The sequence below is a fragment of the Rattus norvegicus genome, chromosome 5 (genome assembly GCF_036323735.1).
Source record: "Rattus norvegicus strain BN/NHsdMcwi chromosome 5, GRCr8, whole genome shotgun sequence".
NCBI lineage: Eukaryota > Metazoa > Chordata > Mammalia > Rodentia > Muridae > Rattus > Rattus norvegicus.
The window spans coordinates 90283733-90292384 of NC_086023.1; the positions used below are offsets into that span (position 1 = coordinate 90283733).

The 8652-nt window shown below is 39.7% G+C and overlaps 1 pseudogene; it reads left to right on the forward strand.

Moving 5' to 3' along the window:
- The first annotated feature begins 4113 nt into the window (after window positions 1-4113).
- Window positions 4114-4446, forward strand: LOC103692379 (small ubiquitin-related modifier 3 pseudogene; annotated as a pseudogene).
- Window positions 4447-8652: the final 4206 nt, after the last annotated feature.

Consider the following 8652-nt stretch of genomic DNA (forward strand, 5'->3'; position numbering starts at 1 on the left):
GCTACTTTGGAAGGGAAACAGCTACCATATATATCTAGGAGGAGCATGTCATACACACTCCATTCATGTATTCTAAAAGGATTGCAGGACTTAAATAATACTTAAACTTGTGGCATAAAGATTGTGGAGGTCTCAATGAATCAATAGGCAATCCAGTAGTTCTCTCCTTATATGCTTAGAATAAAGAAACTTATGTTAAAATTTAAGGATAGTATTATGTTTGCAGCCAGCAGGATTATTATCCACAAAAAGAATATCAACTGGTGTTAAATCAAATATCTTCTGCTGAAATGGTATGCTAAGTCCTAACTGGCAGCATGTGTAAAGACTACTGTTTTTAAAGTAGTATTGGGTTAGCATGAGACTGCTACCATGAAACATAATATTCTATAATATGGCAGTTGATCTTATTAGAAAGGGAAGTTCCAATGTGCAGATAGACATATAAGAGGACTACATATATAATAGAGGCAGAGAGAGACAGCTATTGCTCCAGACGAACAAAAGCATAGGCCACCCACAGCTACTGAAATAATTAGGCAGAAAGAATCTTCCCTGTTCATCTCAGAGGGATCATGGCCATAGCCTATCCTTAGGACTTCATCCTTGCAGTCCCCAGAACAGGAGATACAGAATACCAGGAGTCTAGCCCCATGGCACATCATAGGATCCTGCTCTTGTATGTCTATTTCACAGTGGGAAAGGACTTGCAGATACCCAGGCTTGTTGCCAAAGGAGTAGGAAAAAAAATCTCTGAGGATAAAGGTGTTCTCAATTTAGAACAATCTTGTGTAATTAATTTAATGTAACACATAACCAATGTGCCAGCCCAGAAAAATTTATGCTTTCTGTTTTAGTTACTCAAACTCAAAAATCATTACTTGTCTTAATAAACTGTAGAGCATTCTATATCTCTAAGTGCAGTGAGAGGACCAAGCTTAGCTCTATGGGAAACGTATTAAGAGCTCTGAACAAGGAGGGCTAGTTTAGAGTTCAGTGATCAGATCAAAGCCAGAGCATGAATCTGAAGTAAGTAGCAGAGGCAAGGGCAGAGTTGCATGTTAAGTGTTGAATGGAAGCAGTCACTGTGCTGTCGGCACATCAAAGTCACATCTTTCTTCTGGACCTTGGAGGCTACATGCGGTGCTCACACAATTATGTTTCCAAGGAGCATCTGCTATGGGAGCAAGCTTTATTTTGTGTGGAGGATTGTAGTACAGCATAGCTGCTAATAAGACTATCGTCTTCAGGGAACTCTGAGACTTCCTTGCTTCAACTAGAATCAAATCCAAATGTCAAGGGGTTGCTGAAATAGAGCACTCATTGCTTACACATGAACACGCTTGGTCACAGTGGCTCATGATTCAGTGATTGCCTTATTTTGCTAGGTGGTCACATATTTAACTGCTTTAAGGGTTTTCATTGTGGTCTACTTTGGTTTAATAGATACACCAAACAACTGAATATGAATAAAAGTCTGGGAAACTTAAAGATGTTTTCTTGAAAGTCAACAGCCGAGTTCTTTACTATGCCTAGGAAATTACAGGTTGCTATGGCAGATGTGCTGTGCTGCACTGGGTATACCATACTGTGCTGTATTGTGCTGTGCTGGGGCAGGATAGTAAATACTGCCTATTATCTATTAAGAAATATAACTGAAATCAAACATTGTCACCATAATGTAGGACTGGTGGGAGAAGACTCAAAAGGAAAAAAGACTGGTTCACCCTATCCAGGCATCAGACAGCACTCTCACAGACCACATCATCTTTTGACAGGCATCTTTGTTTATCTTAATGGACTATGTCAGCACTTCAATTGACACCTACAACTGCATAAAACAGGTAACACAATTATACAGCCACATAAAGAGGGCAAAAGTGACTTTGGTTAACTTGCCTACAATCGCATCACTTGTGTAAGACATAATAGAAGCAGAAGTCCTACATCAGGCACTCTCTTACTTCAGAATATATCCATGTTATAAACGAATTTTCCCCAGTAATGTCTACAGAACTTGAAGTCTATGAGAACAAAATGATTACAACACATAATATTTAAGAAAGGATTGTCGGGGTTGGGGATTTAGCTCAGTGGCAAAGCGCTTGCCTAGCAAGGACAAGGCCCTGGGTTCAGTCCCCAGCTCCGGAAAAAAAAAAAAAAAAAAAAAAAGAAAGGATTGTCTTTTGATATCAAGCATATGCACTATGTGAGCAGGGTGTTTTTTTTTTCTTTTGTTTTGTTTTGCTTTTTTGGTTTTTTTGTTTGTTTGTTTTTGTTTTGCAAAGGTGTTTTCATTATTACCTGGCAAAAATAGAATCTCGGGGAAGTAAACTTTCTCAGAAAAATGTTGGCAAATGACATGAACAAACCTAGTTGCTTCTCTCCTGGAAAAAAAAAAAAACTAAGCAGGGCCATTTGCTGCCACTGAAAACCCATAATTCTGTGGTTGCTGATAACCTTATAATCTAGGCTCATATGTTGATTTGAGCACAAATACAAACTGATAATTTCAAATAACTTTATGAAACAGGAAAGTCTAATGTCTGTACTATGTCTTCTTAAGATACAAGCATTATCATTCTGTGATTTGGAATAAAAATTTAATGTAAACAACTACACAGTTCAGGAAAGTAATAATGTTATAAATCTAACTAAGTAATTGGTGTATAATATTGTCACTACCATCATCACCAATGCCACTGCATGTGTATTTCATATTTTGTTCACACCTTCACCTTTTGTTAGGGAGTTTCTACTTTCTAAGTACAGTGAATGATAATTTTAGTTACAAGTATTCATCTAAAACCTTGTCTTGAATTCTTTTTTTAAACTCTAAAACTCTTCAACAGAGAGTAAAAGAGCTGCGTCATCTTACCTTTCCACCTAACAATCCATGATGATTCCAACTCTCCACATCTCCTCTCTCTCTCTCTCTCTCTCTCTCTCTCTCTCTCTCTCTCTCTCTCTCTCTGTGTGTGTGTGTGTCTGTGTGTGTGTGTGGTGTGTGTGTGTGTAATTATGATGGTTTATAATGATTATCAATTGCACATAATCTATAATCATTCAACATACACACTGACAGGTATATCTGTGTAGGATGATTTAGATAAATCTAACTATTAGTGTGCCAGTGAGTGATTATATTTATTAGTTTAATTGAAGAAGGAAGCCCCATCCAAATAGTGGGCAACTTCTTTACCCAGGCTTGCATCCTGGTCTGAATAAAAAGGAGAAAGCTAATTAAGCATGAATTGGCTTCTCTCTCTGTCTTCTTTAGATGCAACATGGCCAGCTAGCTCATGTTCCTGCTATCGTACATGCCATCTCTGCAGTGATGGGCTTAATCTCAACCTGTAGCCAAAATAAACCCTTCCATTCTCATGTTGCTTTTGTCAGAGTAACACAGCAATGGAAAAGTAACTAATACCATCTTCACAGTGAGTAGAAAGAGATGACCCACAATGGCCATTGATGATTTGGGGCTTTGTTTGTTTGTTTGGTCTTATTTTGAGAAGGTAAATTAACATGTGACTCAGTATAATTTCAAACTTTCTATATGCCCCAGACTGGCTATCAGCTCATTGCTCTTCTGGCTAGCCTCCTAAATGCTGGATCACAGGTACACTACCACATCCGTGTCATTGCCAACTTTCAATTGGGGTATCACACAGTTTAATATTAAATTGCAAAGCTCCTCATGTTTTCTGGATATTCATTTGGATACAATATCAGCTATATGTTGACAGTACCAGACATGAAATTGACATAACACACATTCTCCTATCAATGATTCGATTAGTACATCAATCAAAACTTAGATGCTGAAACAGAAATGTCCATGTGATAAAACTTTTGAAACTGCTTTTTGAAACTATTGTGGTATTTAGTGTTTGTATTAAGTGTTACCAGAAGAAACTGCAGGTCCTGCCTGGCCTTTTGTGCAGGGTGTGTGTGTGTGTGTGTGTGTGTGTGTGTGTGTGTGTGTGTGTGTGTGTGTGTGTGTCTGTGTTTAAATTTGTTTCTTTGAGTTACTGTGGGAGAATGGTGGGCAGAGAGCGTGACTTGTCCTCTCCATTGCCACCAGTTCCCCCTGTTTTTGTGGGCACAACCATGTAGGAAGAGAAGCCCAAGGAGAGTGTGAAGACAGAGAAAGAACACATCACCCTGAAAGTGGAGGGGCATGGTGGTTCAGTGGTACAGTTTAAGATCAAGGGGCAGACCCCATTGAGCAAGATAATGAAGGCCTACTGTGAAAGTCAGGGCTTGTCAATGAGGCAGATTTGATTTTGGTTTGATGAACAATCAATCAATAAAGCAGACACATCAACCCAGCTGGAGATAAAGGATAAGGACACTATTGACATATTCTAGCAGCAGACAGGAAGAACGGCTTCCTGAGGGAGCAACCCCACACTCAACCATTGTCATAACACTTGCTATTGAATGGTGACCATGCAGTCACACCAATCACACAAGAGCCAACAGAAGCCAGAGTCACCAAACACTTCTTCTTTTCTGATAGACTTGGAGTGAACTACATCGAGAGTGCACTGCAAGGGTGAGAACATTAAATACATAACTTGGCTGTTAGGAGGGTTTGGCTTGGGGGAACTGAGGCATGAAGTTTTGGGGTTTGTTTTTGTTTTCATTTCCTCCCCTCCCTAAAATTTCTCCCCCAAACTTAGGTCTGGATGTGGGATCTTACCCTGTAGTCTAAGTCTAATCCCTGGAACTGTGGTTTCCTCCAGTATGACTGGCTCTGATCAGGTAGACAGAGCTTGTGGTTACATTACCCAATAGGTATGCCTATTGGATGTGGGGAGGGGCAGAGAGGCAGAATTCCACCTGTTTGTTATAGTCATAGAGTATTAAAATCTGAAGTACTGTACATTTGAGCCCTGTCAAGTATATGGTAAAGTTAAAGAAAAAAGACTAATGCTTCTTAAAAACTGTGAGGAGTCTTCTACTGTGGCCCCCGGCACTCTTGCACATGCCCACTTCCTGCTAGTATCTGTTAATGGATATATCGGTAAGGGTGGTACAATGAAACCCACTCTCTTCCCTTATTTTAATGTAGAAGAAAGTAATTGTCATGTCTCATTTGGAAGTTGAACGTGGTCTCTTCTTCTAGTACTTGCTTTCGATACATAATTATGGTTTCTTTATGAGAAGGTTTTTGGTTAAATATCAAGTTTTCAGCGATGTTGTGTAAGAGATGCTTTCAAGTGTGGTTGCAAAAGCAAGCCCGGAAAAGGTGACTTCATTCTCATGGATTGTGCTGAGCAGCTTTCCAAGTGTGTATTAAAAGGACGCATCAGGGGGTGACTTCGGTTCTGCATTGTGTGGTCAGTTAAATGTCCATAGTTCCTGCCTGTCATCTTTCTGTAAGGATCTACTGCTGCTTGATGGCCATCTCTGCCTTTTATAGTCACTATCTCTCACTTCGCTTAAGGTCCTGAGGAAAATATTTCTACTCCTGTTCGCTGCGTGGGCCTGGGTGGGATGTCTGTTGGCTCTGTTGTGTTTATTCACTGGTTTGTACATTATCTATTTTCCTTTAATGCTCTAAACAATATAGTTTGGTGTTCTGAAAAAACAAAACAAGATTTGTTTTTTTAAGAGCCATTCTCAATCCCCAGAAATTGCATTAAAATTCAAAATAATTTCCAGTAGTGAGTCTAGAAACTGCCATTAGGTGATTAATGACAAGCTCTGAAAGGGCAATTTTAAAAAAACAAGGGGGCAGTGGGAATGTTAGAAAAATCTTCAGAAACAGATTGAACAAGGGAGAGCATAGAGGGGCAGCCGCTGTGAGAGGATAAATGTGTGGCCTCCGTTTCCTTATCACAGAGCAGGACAGAGTAACACTGGCTACCCATTCAGGTTAAGCAGCCTGGACAGCACAGATGACTGCTCAGGGGGCAGCATCCTAGGGCATGTGATGGTGGGGTACGGGGAGCAGGTTAGCAGCATGTGCATTGGAGATTGATGTTGATCCTCTTCACTGCCAAGTGAAATGCCAATAATGCTTGTGTAGCATTTTGTGAGGCAATGGGAGTATTGATTCCTGAGTGATAATAAAGAATGGAGCTATGCTCTTAGGTATAAAAATATTGGCAACTGTTACAAAGAATTGACTCACAGGGGCCTGGGTGCTGGCCTTTCTTAATACAAATAACTCAGGCTTCAGAAAGATTGTGGGAGCAGCCAGGCATGACTTACAGGCAAGGACTGTGCTGTCAATGTGCCCACAGCCCTATGGGTCTCATAATATATTGGTCTGTTGGACTGAGTGGGACTGAGGTTAATATATTCTTGAGGGTTGCTGATAATGAGAAAAGAGGATGAAGATTATAGAAAGAGAACGGAAGGGAAAAAAGCAAGACTGTAAAATATCTACAGACACCTTTTTACAGTTCCAGATTCTATCTGCATTTTTTTGTTGTTATTAAAGATGAAGGCAGTTAAACACTAGACTTTTGAGATGATGTGTGTCTTCTGAGAAGAACGTTTTATTCTATAGATTACAAGTTTGATGCCCAAACCAAAACAAACCTCTTGCAAATGTGCATAACTATTACATTTAATGATATCACATTCTTGTTAAAGTGCTCATAGAACGCTGAATAGTTGGTCAGAGAAGGGATACAATAACCCTACTCATACTCATCAACTCCTAAGTATAATAATTATCACAACCCTCTGGACAAACAAAATAAGCCATCAACACTGGGGCACCTACGTATCTTTTCTTTTACCAAAAGTGAAAAAGCATTTAGTCTCGTTAGCTCAGCCTGGCCTAGGAACCATCCAACTACTTGAAATAATGCTATTGTTAGAATGCAGAAATAACCATGGACTTATGTAATCATTAGATATATGTGTGGTGCCCAAATATATGTACAAATGTTATATTAACTGATAGCAAATGAAGAATAATATTGGCTTGGAGCTACCTATCCTTTGTAGGGCAAGGAGGCTTTAGGAAACAGAAAGGGCCTAGTGGGTATCTCAATGATCGAACAGTGCTGAGCATGTGAAAGGGCCTATATTCAATACTCAGCACTATGTTAGTCAATCAATTAATAAAAAAACTGGACATTATAATTAATAATGCCTCTTCTAATCGAAGATGTTCATGCATGCAAAATTTGGGTGCCATCCTTATTTGGTTTTATTCCATTATGTTCCCCTCTTGCTCTTCATGATTCCTAAGAAAACTTTGCAACTACTGTGAGAGAACAAAAGACACTCGGGACTTAATAATAGTCTTATAAACTCGCATCAGTTATAACACAAAAGTAACGGAGCATAACTTAGCTTCAGAATGCTCAAGCTAGCACATACTTGTCACTACAGAAACTTAGACTTCTTCAAGCCACAAAAATAAGGCCAGATAGTTTTTTTTTTAAACTACTCAGTGTTTTCAAAACAGTACTTAGCCTCCTGTTCTGCTGATGGGATAGGTTTACTTTCTCACAAGTAATGTACAATATGTATTATATTCTTTTTTTTCTTTTTTTATTTTTATTTTCTTTTTTTATTAACTTGAGTATTTCTTATATACACTTCACTTAACACTTCCTATATTCTTTTTTTTATTTTATCTTTTCTCCATCTTTATTAAATTCGCTATTTCTTATTTACATTACAATTGTTATTCCCTTTCCCGGTTTCTGGGCACACATCACCCTAATCCCTCCCCCTCCCCGTCTTTGTGGGTGTTCCCCTCCCCATCCTCCCCCCATTGCTGCCCTCCCCCCAACAATCTAGTTCACTGGGGGTTCAGTCTTAGCAGGACCCAGGGCTTCCCCTTCCACTGGTGCTCTTACTAGGATATTCATTGCTACCTATGAGGTCAGAGTACAGGGTCACTCCATGTATAGTCTTTAGGTAGTGGCTTAGTCCCTGGAAGCTCTGGTTGCTTGGCATTGTTGTTCATATGGGGTCTCGAGCCCCTTCAAGCTCTTCCAGTTCTTTCTCTGATTCCTTCAACGGGGGTCCTATTCTCAGTTCAGTGGTTTGCCCCTGGCATTCGCCTCTGTATTTGCTGTATTCTGGCTGTGTCTCTCAGGAGAGATCTACATCCGGCTACTGTCGGCCTGCACTTCTTTGCTTCATCCATCTTGTCTAATTGGATGGCTGTATATGTATGGGCCACATGTGGGGCAGGCTCTGAATGGGTGTTCCTTCTGTCCCTGTTTTAATCTTTGCCTCTCTATTCCCTGCCAAGGGTATTCTTGTTCCCCTTATAAAGAAGGAATGAAGCATTCACATTTTGATCATCCGTCTTGAGTTTCATTTGTTCTAGGCATCTAGGGTAATTCAAGCATTTGGGCTAATAGCCACTTATCAATGAGTGCATACCATGTGTGTTTTTCTCTGATTGGGTTACCTCACTCAGGATGATATTTTCCAGTTCCAACCATTTGCCTATGAATTTCATAAAGTCATTGTTTTGGATAGCTGAGTAATAATCCATTGTGTAGATGTACCACATTTTCTGTATCCATTCCTCTGTTGAAGGGTATCTGGGTTCTTTCCAGCTTCTGGCTATTATAAATAAGGCTGCTATGAACATAGTGGAGCATGTGTCTTTGTTATATGTTGGGGTATCTTTTGGGTACATGCCCAAGAGAGGTATAGCTG